This window comes from Petaurus breviceps, unplaced genomic scaffold, assembly GCF_028583685.1.
Source record: "Petaurus breviceps papuanus isolate PSGF00001 unplaced genomic scaffold, PetGlider_PUasm1.0 90556, whole genome shotgun sequence".
Taxonomy (NCBI): Eukaryota; Metazoa; Chordata; class Mammalia; order Diprotodontia; family Petauridae; genus Petaurus; species Petaurus breviceps.
In genome coordinates this window covers 2,656,454-2,673,467 of record NW_027187273.1, presented here as the reverse complement: position 1 = coordinate 2,673,467, position 17,014 = coordinate 2,656,454, and positions in this window count along the sequence as shown.

Genomic DNA, 17,014 nt, shown 5'->3' with positions numbered 1-17,014 from the left:
TCTAGCAGGCACACAGTTCCTTCCACAGACAAATTCCCATGAGCCAACTAGATACAAAGGCAATATAGAAAGGAAGAACAGAAAATCCTACATCTTTCCATCACTAAGCTGGTGGTCTTCATCCTTTGAACTCAGATCATTTATTGTCCATACTGTCTTGTGTCATACAAGAACTGTATTTCAGGGGCCGCTAGGTTGGTGCGGTAAATAGAGCACAGGTCCTGGGGTCAGGAGGACCTGAGTTCAAGTCCAGCCTCAGACACTTAATACTTACTAGCCATGTGACCCTGGGCAAGTTGCTTAATCCCAACTTCTCTCCAAAAAGACAAAGCAAAAGGAAAAGTAAAGAATTGTATTTTAGGGAAATGATTCTGGCAGGCATATGTGGGAGGGATTGAATGTGGGGTGAATAGTAAGGAGGCTGTTTTAATAGTTCAAGGAAGTAGTAATGAATAAGGGTCAAGAGAGTGGAGAGAAGAGGGCAAATATGAGAAATACTATGGATATAAGCAAAAGTGTCAGCACAGTGGGCCCACAAGGAGAAGTGAATGTAAAATTTTATGAACAGATTTTTTAAAGTAAGTTTACAATGTCAATTATTGATGCATGCATTGCTCAGAGTACAGAATTTTTTTTGGTTAGATAATCTCTAATTTTGTTAGTACCTGGGGATACTAATGTTGAACTTCAGCTATATAAACTGCTTTGTTCTTAAATTACTCAATTCCATACACATAACTTAAAAAAAAAACCCCACTAGATTTGGAGATAGGCCATGGGTTTGAACTCCAACACTGGCACTCATCTCCTGTGTGACTACTCTTGCATCTCTGGGCCCCAGGTTCTTCTACTATAAAACAAGGGAATCGGTCTAAAGTTCCTTCCAGTTTTAAAACTGTGATGTTGCAGTGGAAAGCAAAGATGTAGTTAATACCATGTTTCAGCTATTTAACTATTTAGCATCTTGTTTCAGTTCAAGTTTCTTGTCCACCATTATATCAAGTCTTTGGGCAAGTGTAAAGAACTTGTGAACTCCTGTTGCTGATGCAACAGGCTGGGGTGGAAAAGGGAGGAGCTTAATGACCATATAGATAAGGAGAAGCCCAGGCTGGAAAAGAGGAGAACTGGGAGGAAGCATGGCTGTGGTGCTGGTACTTTGTCTGTTTTGGCGTTGCTTTGTCAGATTTGTCTGCTGATAAATGACATTGCTGTTGTTACAGAAGCCCTGGGACCTTACTGCTGGTTCAGCAGCCCTGAAAGAGGACTTTCTTGTTGTCTGTTTACAGATGTCCTGGAGGAGGGGGTTACAAATATTTTCAGAAGTCCTTGGATTATACTGATGATTTTTGTTGATTTCTCAGACTCTTTTTTTTTGGGGGGGGATTGTGTTGATTTCACAGGCAGAAAATGAATTGATAATGGTGCCTACAATGGGTATGTATGTTATTGTGGCTTTGTTAAACTTTGTCTTCCCAGGAACAGAAACGATGAAGGACTAGAAGTGGATGGACACTGTGAACTTCAGTCTGGAACAGGAACTTGACAAAAGAGCAAAAAAGAGGAGTTGGGAGCTGCCTGCCTTTGAACCCAGGTGGCAGTTGGGTAGATTCAAATAGGAGCTAGACCCATGGAAGAGGAATGGTGGAATCCAAGAGCCTGCCTTGAGTCAAGGTGAAAAGACCTCTCCTTGGGTATTTAATGCAAACTGAGAGGATCATGATTTACTGTGGCCTAGAGGTGGGAGGACTTTGTACTCTGTATCCTGTACCTCTTCAGGATGATTGAATTAAGTATGATTGGAAACTAATCTCCAATTAAGAAGAAAGAAGACTTTCTGAGAGATTAAGACAATGTGACCTGGGGTGGAGAACTTTGACCTTTGCACTTTGTGTCCCAGAAGGAGGCTTGCTTCCTTAAGTATGATTGAGTTAAGTTCTTACTGAATGATATCTTTTGCTTAAAACTATGTGACCACTTTGATGAAAACTATGTGGTCATTTTTACTAATAAATTGTTATGTTATAACATTGTGAATGCTGTACTTTGGTTTCTTTGAATGTTTTTCTTTAATTTACTGCTGAATAAATATAGATTTCACTATACTAGGTAATCAGAACCTTGAAGCTGTTCACAGCAGCAGTCCTCTGGAAAGCTGCCCGTGCTTGACTTTATAGACGTCAGTATAACTTGTCCCCAAAATCTTAGTGCAGTTTTTAGGTTTAATAGCTTAAAAATACACTAAATTTTTGGGTTTTCTATTGAATGTAATATTCTTGAGGCAAAAACTGTGCCATTTTAAATCTTTTTATATTTAACCTTCAAGAGGTAGCTTTAGATACATTTGTCTTAAGAAATTTTCTAATAACTTCTTTATTTATAGTTAATGTATGTACATTTTATTTTTCCTAAATAGATTGTAAGTTTCAAGAGGACAAGGAGAGTTCCTTTGGTCTCTGTAGCCATGTTTCCATCTCACTGCCTCACTTTCCCTTTTCACTCCTATAGCACCTACTCTAGACAATACTAATCACATACCTCCCTGTAATGTTGTAAGATCACATGAGTTAATACCTGCAAAGTACCTAGCACAGTGGCTGGAAAATAGTAGGTACTATATAAATGCTATTACTATTATTATTAATAGTTTTGTAAATATTCAGTACATATCTGTGTAATAAATTATTTTTTCTCCTGCATAATCTTCACTAAAGGAAAGAAGGGAAAAATAAGATAAAGTATAGAAAACAGTGACTTGGCATATAAATAAGTATTCTGCTTTTATAGCACCTCAGAGTGCTTTTACAGCACAGAGATTAAGTGGCTTTTGACATAAGTTAGCAGAGTAAGTTTATGACTAGAATCTTTCCTTTCCTTCTCCTGGTTGCTTCTTCAACCAAGCAACCTAACAAAAAGAAAAAAAAAAAGAAAGAAAGAAAAAGAAAAAAAATTCTTCCCCTGGAGAAACTTGCTGGAAAATGTACCAGCATTTAACATTTTCTGCAACTCTGAAGATCCCCCAAAAGAATTGTCTGTCTTTTCTCTCTTGCCAAATCTAGGCAATTTTGGTCTCTGTGGATGAAAATGCCACATTTTCACATAGCTCGAGGAAGGCAAAGCAATTTGATGTTTGTGTCTTCACCAGTCTTTTCTTCTGGGTCATTTTGTTATTCCTTAGTTTTATAGAGTTTGAAGTGGAGCAGAAATACAAAGTGCTTCGTTAGTGGTGCAACATGCCACAATGACTGATGCTTTCAGAAAAGCACTGCCCAGGCAATATTAAATGGAGTCATCAAACTTCCTATTTCTCAGAGACGATGTTAGGGTTGGTTTCTATGACTTCTAAAATTCTATGGCTACATAGAAGGTAACTGACATGATTTCCACAAGGATTACTTTATGAAAAACTTAATCATATGTAGGTAAAGCTGGCATACAATGTTTCACATCACAAAATTCATACATTACATTTTCAACTCTCTTCCTTGTCAAAAAGATTCCCACAAGGTGGAAAAAGCAAGTTGTTGCATATTCAGTACGGAGTTACAGGGATGACAGACATTTTCACATCTGTCTGAGAAGCTCAGATTTATTCTAGGATTGCTTAGAATCACACCTTAGAAAGGAAAGCAATATTAGAGAGCATTCATTAGAAGTTGTCCATTTTACATATAAGAAAGCTGAGATTTGGGACTATTATCTTCCTAAGGTTCCTGCAGGCCAAGGATTCCTAATCTTTTTTGTATGTGAATTGTTATGGACTCCTTTGGCAGGCTAGTAAAGCCTACAAACTTCTCAGAATAGTGCTTTTCTTTTAAAATAATTTTTAAAATGATAAATTGCTGTTAAAAGTTAATGAAAATAAAGTTACAATTTTTTTCCAACAAGATTTGTGGAATAACTGAAATCTTTCCATGAAATCAAGTTAAGAACTTTTGTTCTGTCATTTCTCTTCTCTAATCCATCCCTAACATAGCTACCAGAATAATTTTTGTAATGAACAGTCTTGAACATGTCTCTGTTCTATCCAAAACAATTTCATTGCATCTTGTCCCCCTCCCTATACCCACCACATAACACACCAGATAGCACAATTCCCAGACTCCTTAGCCTGGCATTCAAGTCCTACCCAATTTAGTACCATCCTCCCTTTTCAGTCTTTCTTCAGACTATTTCCCTTAATGTGTCTTATTTTCTAACCAAATTGGAATACTTGGTTCTTCCAAATCATACTCTTCCCCTTCCTACCTTCAACACTAATCCCTACATGAGAGATGAATTTCTCATCTCCCAAGACAATTGAGACCTATTGAAATTTTTCATTTTGTCAGAGCTTGATCATGTCTGTGTCTAATAGTATAGGGGGATAGTAGGCAACGGGTTAAAGTAGCAGAGGGGGCAGCTTTAGGACCAAATAGAATACATATGGGGCTATTTATGCAGTCAGCAAGGTTTACTAAAACACAGAGAAACCATATATACTTGCCATAGCTTACATTCTCATCTAGAGGAAAACCAAGGGAAACCAATGTGCCAGATCCAAAGGCCAAAAGGCCAGCTTAATTTGAGAGTTTGAGTTGGAAAAATCCTAGCATGAATTCAGAGAAGACAGTGAAACTGAATGGAGAGATAAAAGGGAAAAATATAAAAGTGACAATTGTAACTATTTTACTTATTTAGTGCCATACCAAACTACCAAAAATTATTTTATAGTGCTAGTAAAAATAATATCAAAATTCATCTGGAAGAACAAAAGGTCCAGAATATCAAGGGAATTAATAAAAAGAAATGCTAGGGAAGGTGGCCTAGCCATACCAGGGTGTAAATTGTACTGTAAATTAGCAATCATCAAAGCTACTTGGTACTGGCTAAGAAATAGAGGGGTAGATCAGTAGAATAGGTTAGGTATACAAGGCACAGTAGTCAATGATTATAACAATCTACTGTTTGATAAACCTAAAGAACCCAGATTCTAGGGAAAGAACAAACTATTTGACAAAAGGTGATGGGAAAGCTGGAAAATAGTATGGCAGAAACTGGGCATAGACCAATGTCTGACACTGCACACCAAAATAAAGTCCAAATGAGTATAGGATTTAGATATAAAGTCTGATATTATAAACAAATTAGGGGAGCAAGGATAGTTTATCTTTCAAATTTATGGAGAATGGAGGGATTTATGACCAAACAAGACAAACTTATGAAATGCAAAATGGATAATTTTGGTTACATTTTATTGAAAAGTTTTGCACAAACAAAACCAATGCAACCAAGATTATGAGTGAAACAGAAAACTGGGAAAAAATTTATAATTAGTGTCTCTGATAAAGGCTTCATTTCTAAAATATATAGGGAACTGAGTAAAATTTACAAGAATATAAATCATTCCCCAATTAATAAATTGTCAAAGGATATGAACTGGTAGTTTTCAGAGAAAAAAATTAAAGCTGTCTATATTCATATGAAAAAATTTCTCTAAATCACTATTGATTAGAGAGATGCAAATCAAAACAACTCTGATATACTACATCACACCTATCAGATTGGCTAAAATGACAAAACATGAAAATGATAAATGTTGGAGAAGATGTGGGAAAGTTCAAACAATAATTCATTGTTGGTGGAGCTGTGAGCTGATACAACCATTCCGGAGAGCAATTTGGAATTATACACAAAGGGCTATAAAAATGTGCATACTCTTTGACCCAGGAATATCACTTCTCCAGCTGTATCCCAAAGAGATCATAAAAATTGGAAAATGACCCACATGTACAAAAAATATACATAGTAGCTCTTTTTGTGGTGGCCAAGAACTAGAAATTGAGGGGATACCCATCAGTTGGGAAATGTCTGAACAAGTTGTGACATATGAATGCAATGGAATACTATTTTGTTATAAGAAATGAAGAAAGTTTTTTTTCCAGAAAAACCTGGAAAGACTTATATGAACTTATGCTGAGTGAAATGAGCAAACCAGGAGAACACTGTACACAGTAATAACCACGGTGTGTGATGACTGACTTTGATAGACATAGCCCTTCTCAGAAATACAAGAACCTAAAAAATTCCAAAGGACTTATGATGGAAAATGCTATCCACATCCAAAGAAAGAACTGTGGAGTCTGAATACAAAGCAAAGCAGACTATTTTCTTTTTTGTTTGTTTTGTTTTGTTTTTCTTTCCTGTGCTTCCTTCTATTTGTTCTGGTTCTTCTATACAACATGACTAATGTGAAAGTATGTTTAATGGGAATGTATATCTAGGGCCTATATTCCATATCATGCTATCTTGGGGAGGGAAGGGGGAGTGGAGGGAAAGAAAATTTAAAACTTAGGGGATCAAATGTTGAAAATTAAAAATAAGCAAATTAACTTAAAAAAAGGAAAACTATAGCAAGGGGATGGTAAATCAAGATCATAGAAAAAACAAACTGTTAATTGGAGGTCAGTTACTGTAGGGCCAAAGTGTCTAGCCATACGATCAAACAGGGAGCAAGTTCCTTCTGAAGAGGTGCCAGCATGGGATCATTGCCCCTAAAAATGTCTCTAAAATGTCATGAATCAAATATGAATGATCCTGATGTCCATTCTTCAGGGCCCAACATAGATATCTCCTCCTTTCCAAAACTTTCATTAACTCCTTCGACTGAAAATGATCTTTCACTAGTCAAAGCTTTAAAAATAATTCTACAGCTCTTTTGTGTAAATATGATGTTCTGATTTGTATTAGTTACTAATGTTTTTTATCTCCACTTGGACTGATAGCTTTGTGAGAGTTCATAGAGCAGATTCTACAAGACTCAGAGGAGTTCTTTGCACATAGTAGGCATTCAATAAACATGTGCAGAATGAATGAATACACACATTTATTTTAGCAATTTCTTAAAAATTTGCTTCCTCAGATTTCAGAATTAAATGCTCTCAAATGGGAAAGTAATTTAAATGTGAAATACATGAATGTGAGAATAAGAGCTATTCTTGAAGCTGCTACACAACATTAACTCTGTGTTTAACCTTGGGCAGGTGACATGGGCACTCTTGCCCTTAGTTTCTTCAGCTGTAAAATGATAGAGCTGAACTAAATGATGTCTAAAGTTCTTTCCATCTATAAGATTCTATGACTTAAGTGCCCCAAGTGCCAACTTCCAAAAGCTTAAATTCAAACTCTCCTTTATAATGGACACATCTTAGGACTACCTTCTTCTGAAAAGCTTAAAAAAAGAAAATAAAAATTCAAGAAATTATTTGACTCTTTGTACATTGAAGATAATGGCTAAGTGTGCTACTGCAAAGTGTGTGGGGGGGAGGGGGAGGGGAGAAGAAAGGCCAACAATACGTTTAGATTTTCAGAAAAAGAAGATGAAAATCCTACCCTTACACTCCTCAAATCCTCTCCTCTTTATTTGTTTTAAGCAAAAGAATAAGGAATTCTGGGGTCTGTTTTGATCTGGAGAAGAATGAAAGAAACTTTTCAGTTTTGAACAATGAAGGCTGAGAAGAAGATATGATCCAAATCTTAAAAATCATTCTGGGGGTGGCTAGGTAGTGCAGTGAGTAGAGCACCCGCCCTAGAGTCAGGAGGACCTGAGTTCAAATCTGGACTCAGACACTTAACACAAAAACTAGCCATGTGACCTTGGGCAAGTCAGTTAACCCCACTTGCCCTCCAAAAAAAAAAAAGAAAAAAATCATTCTGAAGATAGAAAAGTTCCAGAGTAGTGCTACCAGCATGATGAGGAGACTAAAGATAATGTCAGAAGTGACTGAAAATGTTCAGTGAGGAGACAAGTTGGGGGGGGGGGGGGTCGTCATGGCAGTTGGTACCAAGATGACACAGACACTATATCACTTTCTGAAAACATTGTAAATATGCTAGCTCTCTATAGTGGGTTACTTATCCCTGGAAGTCTTAAAATAAAGGCAAGAGAACCATTTGTCAAATATCACAGGACCTTAGACTGAGAGCTGGAACAGACCTTAAAAGTGACCAATTCCAACCTTTTCATTTTATAGTTAAGGAGCTTGAAACACAAGGGAATTAAGTTGCTTGCTCTCACCCATCTAGCAAGTCTCTGAGAGGTTGGACTTGAGCCCAGGTCTTCCTGACTCCAGTCTTAGAGTTCTGTCCATTATGTCCTTATATTCTTTCACATGTTCTACATTGATTTTTGCTTCAGGAATAGTTTGGACTGATGATCTTTGAAAGCCCTTCTACTTCTGTAATGATCCTAAACTCACAAAAGCTGAGAATAATACAATGAGGTAACATCCTTTGAAGTTTGAACATTGTGTATTTAGTGAGAAAATATAGAAAATTTTATATATGGGGCATGGTGGGGGAAACTTATCAAACTTATTACCAAAAGAAATGGTAGAGACTGAAAATTTTAAGAAGAATTTCAAGATGTGCTTAGGTTAAATCATGGACCAATTAAGAGAAAATAGAAAAATATTTGGAATGGGATATATCTTCTTTTATTGGTCAAGGTTCTTTTTTTTTCAAATGCTTTATTAACGTCTGGTTTACATCATTCATTTCCTCCAGATTTTGAGTTACAAATGTTCTCCCCATTTTTCCCCTACCCACCACCCCAAAATAGCAGTCCCACAGGATATCCTCTCCTCCAATCTGCTCTCTCCCATATTTTCTCCCATACTCCTTCGACTTTTCCAGTAGGGCATGGTGGATCTGTATGCCCCAATGCCTGTATATCTTATTTCCCAATTACATGTAAAATATTATTAATAATTGTATATATATTAATATTTGATTTTAAAACTTTGTGTTCCAGATTAAGGAAGGGCCAGGTTTGGCTCACAGAGCTCTGAGCTGGCCGCTTGCTACTGGCCTGCCAGGCTGTCCTCAGTGGGAGGTTAGCTTCTGTGTGTCATTTTGTGGGTTCTGTAGCTCCAAAGTTTGTTCAGAGTCTCCTTTTTATATGAATTGGGGAAGATGGAAGCCATAGCCCTGTGGAAGTCCTGTTTGGAATGGGGTATATCTTAATCTTTTCAGTTTGATATAATGGAAAATAACTTAAGTCTTCTAAACTCTGTTTCTTAATGCCCCTATTAGCGACAGAATCTGGGGTGGAAGGAAACCTGGTATTAACTCTTTGTAGTAATAAGGAAACCTTGAATAATCAAATTTTAGAGCTGGATCAAAAAGAAAATGTTTGCCAGAAGTAATCTTTCTCAGAAATGAGGTTTGAACCTTCTAGAAATCACCTGGATCCAATCTATAGTTTTATAAAGCATGGATGCTAGACAGAATTGCAGAGGTACATTTGCATGCATTTCATGGGATGATTTCTGTCCCATAACAATGTTGTTTTGAATGATTTCTTCATAGAGAACTAGAAAATCTCCATAGTGAAAAATTTTTAAAATTTAGTCATCATATTCTCTCATATATTCTTACCATATTTCCGGGTAGCTCATTTGAAATCCACATTTTCCTTGCAGATGACTTCCATCTAAGGCAGAGTGAAATCTCTGGCAGATTCCACCAAGATGGAATGACTTCCAGTGTATGGCCAAGGGACAGATTATATTTTACGGTCCTAGGGTCAGGATATTTGGTGTGATACTTCAAGAAAATGTGCTTTCATCATTCTGAATATTCCCTCTAAGTAATCAAATTTCAGCCTCTCTGTGACTTAGTAGATAATCTTTGAAAAGTGCTTTAAGAATTTAAGGATACTATTTCTAAAAATTAAGAAAATAATTATTGTACAGTCAACCTTCTAGTCATAGGATGACAAAAGAGATTATATGAATATATACATATGTGTGCATGCATGTGTGTCTGTTTGTGTGTATGTGTATCCATGGATAGAGAGAAAGGAATAAATACAAGATTCCATGGACATAGAGTCAGAAAAATTTAGCAAACAATTTTAATAGGAAACCTTAGGGTTGGTAAAGAATGATAATCACTCATTTATAAACCTGGGCTATTGTAAGGATATCTTTTAACAGAATCTTTTAACAGAATTGGGGAAAATAGATATTAATGAGTAACTATGACTTTATGTGTTACCCTACAGAGTTTAATTTTAATACAACCATTTTTCAAGAGCCATTTGAACTCTATGTTCAAAGTCATTACTAAAATATATCTATGTTCCACTGGATAAGGGATTCAGACTCAGAATATGATTTCTAAAGATCTTTCTTTGTGAAGCACTCTGTAAAAGTTACAGATTGCTAATTGTTGCTAGAGCTATTTAGCTAAAATCCAGCTAACCAAATGCATGTAAATTAACTTAAGCAAGTTAATCCCAGTAGGCAGTTCTTACTGGAAGTAGCTTGGGGAGAGGAAGTCTGGGGGACGGGTAAAAAGTACACAGTGAAAAGTTACTTTTGAATGTAGTTGTTGTGAAGGATCCTCAAAGGGCTGTTTGGGCTTTAAAACAATCAATATTTGATTGCATCACTCTACTCTGTGGATTACTTTTCTCTTTCCCTTTATATCATATGGTGGAAAGAAACTTGAAGAGAATTAGAAGAAAAACCAGAGGTTTTTATGCAAACATTCCCTTCCTCTTCCATTTCTTGCTGTAATGGATAAGAAACCAAGTGATTGGGAAATAGAGACTTCAAGTATCTGACTGCAGTACCTCAAAGTTATTTTGAAAGCAAATGAGTACACCAACAGAAAACAAAATAAAACAAAAAGCGACAATGTCCAGGACTCACCCTTTTGACAAACAGGATGCATTTCTCTATGGCATTCTAATTTTAGAGTTCATAAAAAATATTAGGGTTAAAATAGACTTTGGGGAAACATTAAGAAATTGGTGTTTTGTTTTTGCTGTTTATTTACTGCAGTTTGAATCAACAAATATTTATTAATGACATTCTACAAACCTGATGCTGTTCTAGGTTCTGAGAATACAAAGGTGAAAATTAAATAACTCCTGTCCCCAAGGAGCTCATAATGTAATTGAAGAAAATAGAATGTACATGGAGAATTAAATGCAAAATGCAAACAAAGCAATTTGCAGAAGGAGTATACATATATAAAATAAAGAGTAATTTATTAACAATAGAACTGGAGTTCCAGAAGGTACAACAGAAGGACAGAGCAGACGGAAATATTGATATAGGATGCATAGGACTAATATGGATGTGTATGTATATATTTAGAGTAGTAGCCAGGGAAGAGAGTTTTGGATTAGGCAGCCAAGTACTCAGAATCACAGAGATTTTGAGTGGAGGTATGTGGTAATGGATTATCATATTCTTCACAGAAGCAATAGTAAAGATGATTTGAGCATCATTCTTTGAAGGGTAGAAGGCAGGGTGGAGGTAGCAGGGTAGATAATGAAAAGTCCTTAGTCCTGCCTAATGGTTTAGGAAAGTTTTGGTGAAGTCTTAAAATCTGGCTGGGATGTAAAGAAATGATGTTCAGGACAAGGTCTAATCACCAGCTAAATTAGGTATGCCCTTGGCTTACTCCAGGATGGAAGAGATTCCTTATCTCAGAGTTGGATTCTCAGGAAGATATTTAGTTTTGGACTAATGAGTAGGAAAGGGAAAGGGTGGCAGAGCAGATGAAAGTAACTGTCTTTACCTTGCCTGATGGTCAATAAAGGCTTTCTTTCCCTCCTCTTCCTCCCTTCCTTCCTTCCCCTCTTCCTCCTCCTCCTCCTCCTCCTCCTTCTCTCTCTCTCTCTCTCTCTCTCTCTCTCTCTCTCTCTCTCTCTTTCCACTTTGAAAGATATGAATGATTCAGTCAATCAATCAGTAAATATAAGAAAAACCAAAGAGGAGAATGGAGGGGGAAAGAGGAAGAGAGAGGGGAGAGGAGGAGAAATAAAGGAAAAGGAGATAAAGAAATGAAGAGAACAAGGTAAAGGGAAATGACAGGGGAAAAAAGGGAAAAAAACAAAAGAAATTAAGCATCACTTGGCCTCAAGAATTTTAAATATTACTGGCATAAATCAATATGCACAGAGATAAATAAATGAATAAATCATAAAAAAGAGTTTGAAAATAAAATAATGGACAATAAGCAAGGCTGCAAAGAAAATATGTGAACACATTCTCATCCTGTTCATCTGAAGCAATGTGAGATTCACAAGTATGATACATTGCACATATTTCCAGATTTTTTTCATATATTGATCAGTTTTTGTTGATATTTTTCTCTCATTTTTTCTTTTTCTTTAAAAATATTTGTTATATGGCATGATTCTTTGGGAGTAAGTAGGGAAATGATCATGAAGGAAATTTTGGTGATATAGAAAACAAATTAATTAAAACTTATTTTGAAAGTAATTGCAAAGAAATCCAGGGATGGAGAAATATTTAAAAATTGGGGATGATAAAGGATATGTAGGAGATGGTTATTTAGCCAAATTTTAAAGTGATCTAAGATTCTAAAAGGTAATATTTGGGAGATGGAATTCCAAGTACTGGCATAGTCAGTCTGTTCAAATGTATGGTGGTAGGTGATGGGAGGTTCTGTATGGTTAAAAGTAAGTTTACCTGGATCACTTAATGTGTTAATTAGTTAATGCTATAAGCAAACAAACATGATTAAGCCCCTCCTATGTTTCAGCAAATTTACTAGGCTCTATAAATACAAAGATAAAAGTAAAATGGTCCTTTTCCTTGAATGGTTTATATTCTAGTTGGATTGATAATGTTGATGATCAGTTTGAAAAGACATGATGGAGCCAGATTATGAAGGACTTTAAATTACAAACAGAGGAATGTATATTTTATTCCAGAGTGAAGAGAGATTCAGTGATGCTTCTCAAGCAGAGGATTGATATGGTAAGACCTCTGTTTTAGGGATATCAATTTGAGAGAAACATATAGGATGAATTGTTGAGGAAAGACATGTGAGTCAGGGAGTAAAATTAAAAGACCATTGAAGTAACCCAGGTGAAAGGTGATTATTAACTATTTTAAAGTTACTGCATTCCTTTTCTTGTTTATCAATCCATGTTCCTGATGTTACTATCCACCATGCCTGAATCTGGCCTGACTCTGCTGAGCAGAACTCCTGGGTCATGTTGAAATAAATGAATTTAAATGTCCTTCATTGAATTTAAGCCTCTATCTCCGTTGTGTATTGATTATCTTGCTTACCTGTTTAGACTACATCCCACATTCTCAACCACAAAAATTGACTTTTCTTGTCTTTGTCTTAAGTCAGACTACTTTAGCTCAAAACATTGGTGGCCTCAAATGATCTGATAGTAGAGGATTCATGATCCCACCCAGGATATCTCAGTTTCAGATTCCTTGACTGTCACTGATCGTCCCACAAGGCCTAGAACACTCTTCCTGTGTTTGTTCAGACTAGACTCTCTGTCATTTTATATCCCAACTTCCCACAATAATTCCACATTCATGACTACCTGTGATCTAGGTTATTTGTCATGTCTGAACTTCCACTGAAAGAAAAAATATAATGCTATGGAAATGAAATATTCATTGGGAATTTTACAAAAGCACTACATCATACCTCAAAATATTATTAAATGCAGCATTTTAAAATGTTTGCTGATGATTCCTAAAATTGTTAACAATATCTAGATCTCAGCAAAATTATGAATTTTACAAAGTTATATTTGGTGACTCCTCATTTCTGAGATACACCCTTGGTCTTCTTGCCTATCAACTGGAGAATGGTTGAACAAATCATGATATGTGAAAGTTTCAGAAAAAAATTGGAATATTTATATGAATTGACTCAGATTGAGGTACAAATGTATACAATAATAACAATATTGCAAATTCAAACAACTTTGAAGTCTTAGGAACTTTGATCAATACAGTGTCCAACTATTCCAGAGGACCCATGATCACAACATAATAGCAAGGTAAAGAAATCAGAGTGCAGATTGAGACTTCTTTTTCTTTTGGACATGGACAAGGCAGGAATTTGTATTGTTTGAATATAGATATTTGTGATAAGGTGTTGTGTTTTTTTCTTTCTCAGACTAAATAGGGTGGGAGGAAGAGAACATGAATTTTTGTGAAAATAAAATGAAATTTTGCATAAAATAAAAAATAAACTGTCTTCCCCAAAGTTGTCAAGAAAGCTCTAGTTTCCTCCTATCAAAGAGGAAAGTGACATGATCAATTCATTCACATTAATGTGTTAGGGATTTTGTGCAGCTTTCTTAGCAGGGTGACTTGCATTCTGAAAGATGTGCCTAAAAAGAGCCATACTTAAGCCAAATGGTGAAATTAAATGCAACTGCAGTGGGAGAGAAACCTGACTTTGGATTAAGAAACAGGCTTCCCTAGGGGCGGCCAGGTGGCTCAGCGAGTAAGAGCACCAGCTCCAGTGTTGGGACCACCTGGAGATCGAATCCCGGGCTCAGACACTCGGCACCACACCCAGAAATAACTGGCCGTGTAACCTTGAGCAAGTTACTTAACCCCAATTGCTTAAAAAAAAAAAAAAAGAGTGAGGCTTCCCAATACCGCTCACATCCCACATTCCAGTAAATGATGATCTATGCTGCCTACACATGATGGAAGTTCTGTATGAAAGAATGAAATTATAAATAGATTTTTGTCACTTCTCATGTTCCCCTAGGACTCTAGATAAGCCTAAAACCAGATAACTCAGAGCCCAGCACCTTAGACTGAATACCTTAGGCAGAAAATAACAGAAACAGAGATCATGCTGCAGGCGGACATTGCCATGCTTACAGTCAGTGTTTATTGTCAGCTATAAAAGTTTCCGATGGCAGTCAAATTTTATTTCTGTGTACTGATTGCAACCCCAACTGCAAAGAGCAGGTTAGTACACTGACAATCCCAAGTATTTATGGACTAAAGGATGCTGTAAAGTGTTCTTCTTTCTGTAGTCCCTGATTCTGGCTAAAGTTGCATATTCTCCCATTAGGCTGCTCTCTGCACTTCCCGAAGACAACCAATCTCCTGTATATTTCACTTGTACAAACATAAGTATGATGAGATAATTGTCAGTCACCACAGGTTAGTCAGATTAGTCATATGGTGGTGCCAGCATAGTGGATAATTTGGCCAAATTAACGATTCTTAACTGAACGTCAATTATTGGAGCAATCTCTGCTTGTCCTAGTCTGTTAATTCTTCGCATAGAACCAGTTAAAAAAAAAAGTATTCCCAGAAAGCTGCTTTCAGGCTATTTCTGAATTCTGTGAGCAGGCAGATGTGCTTTTGCTAATGGTATCTGCAAATATTTCTGACTTCTTCAACCTTTTAGGAGCTCATCTGTGATATATCTTCAGTGACCTTATTCAATTCCAGGCAAGGGACTGGCATATTCTGGATTTTCTCTTTAATCAAAAATAACAGTTCACTAGCAAAGAGGTAAGACATTTTCTAGCTTCATCCAGATTTTGGAAACAACAGGCATTTAGTAATAGATAACACTTTGCTAAATCACATTGAATTGAATCCCCCTCACAGGAGTATTTGAGCAACCTGATTTCCAGCAAGGTTTCCCTGGAGATAGACAGAGCTGAGGTAGTTTAGGAAGGAGACCTATCTCTGGCTGAAGTCTAAATAGAGAGCAAAGGGGAGCAATTAAGAAATTCATCAAATTAAGAAATTAAGAAATTCATAAACAATGTATTTAATTTTTACCTTCTTTTCTCTAGGCTATTTGTTTATTTAACTAAAAGATTCTCTCCTAATTGGGGCTATTTGCAATGGAAATGAGTTTGCTGAACCTAATCTTTGGTATAAAGTACAAGTTACAAAAATAGGGAAGGATATTAGTTTTATTCTTTTTTTTAAAGCAATCGGAGTTAAGTAACTTGCTCAAGGTTACACGGCCATTTATTTCTGGGTGTGGTGTTGAGTATCTGAGCCCGGATTTGGTCCCCAGGTCATCCTGACACTGGAGCCGGTGCTTTTACTTGCTGAGCCACCTGGCCGCCCAATATTACTTTTATTCTGCTAATGACAGTATAATTAATTGTGAGGGCCATCCCATTTGATCGGGGAATTTCCAAATACTGGGAACAATTATTGCCCAGAGAAAACTTCTAAAGAAATAGAGTTATGTTAATTCTTTTGCATCTTCTAGGTCCTTTGTCACATTCCAGCCACCTGATATTTCTTCCTCACATAATAACTCCACTTTTTTCAAGAAAGTAGAAAGTACTTTTCTATCACTTATCGAATGCAATCCCTACACACCCCTCTTCAAGAGATAAGGTGTCCATTATTCCACTTTTTACAGATGAGGTCACTAAGACTCAGACTCAAGTGATTTACTCAAAGTCAGACAAGTAGGAATTGACAATTAGGGCTATAAGTCAGGTCTTCAGTCCAGTTGAATTTAAACAACTTTTATTTATAACCCATTGTGGGCAAAGGATTGTGCTAGAATATTCAAAGTTTAGATGAGAAATGGTTGCTGCCTTCTTGAAACTTATAATCTATTAGGGGGATAAGATATATTCATAGATGGTCATAATATATAAGGACCCAGACCCTAATGAAAAGGTAAAAGGAAGCAAAATGTATGAAAGAACTAATTTTCAAAGTAGATATTAGTCAGAGTTAAGTCCATAAGGTACATGGCAGGCTCTAAAAACTTACTATATGCTGACAGGCAAGGGACATTAGTTCTCTGGGACTCAGATCCACCTATTAAATGGAATGCTATTCTTAGGGTCGGTATGACTAACATGACTTTCCAACTATAAAGTACTAAAATTATATATGTGTGTACATATATGTGTGCATGTACATATACATGTACATACACACATATAATATACAGTATGTGTATATATGCAGTATATAATATATTAATGATATAATTATATTTCATATATAACGTGATAATTATGTGCATATAGTGGAAGTACTCATCCCAGATCCAATAACATTCATGCCTATACACCAGGCTGTTCTCCTTTTCAACTGTCACTCATATTAGATAAAGATATCAAAGTGAAATTGTTCATTGTTGCTTTATGACCTAAGCCAGAAAGGATTTGCCAGCTCTCCATTGAGTAGAGTAAGTTCACCCTGTAGTAGGGCCCTTGTAT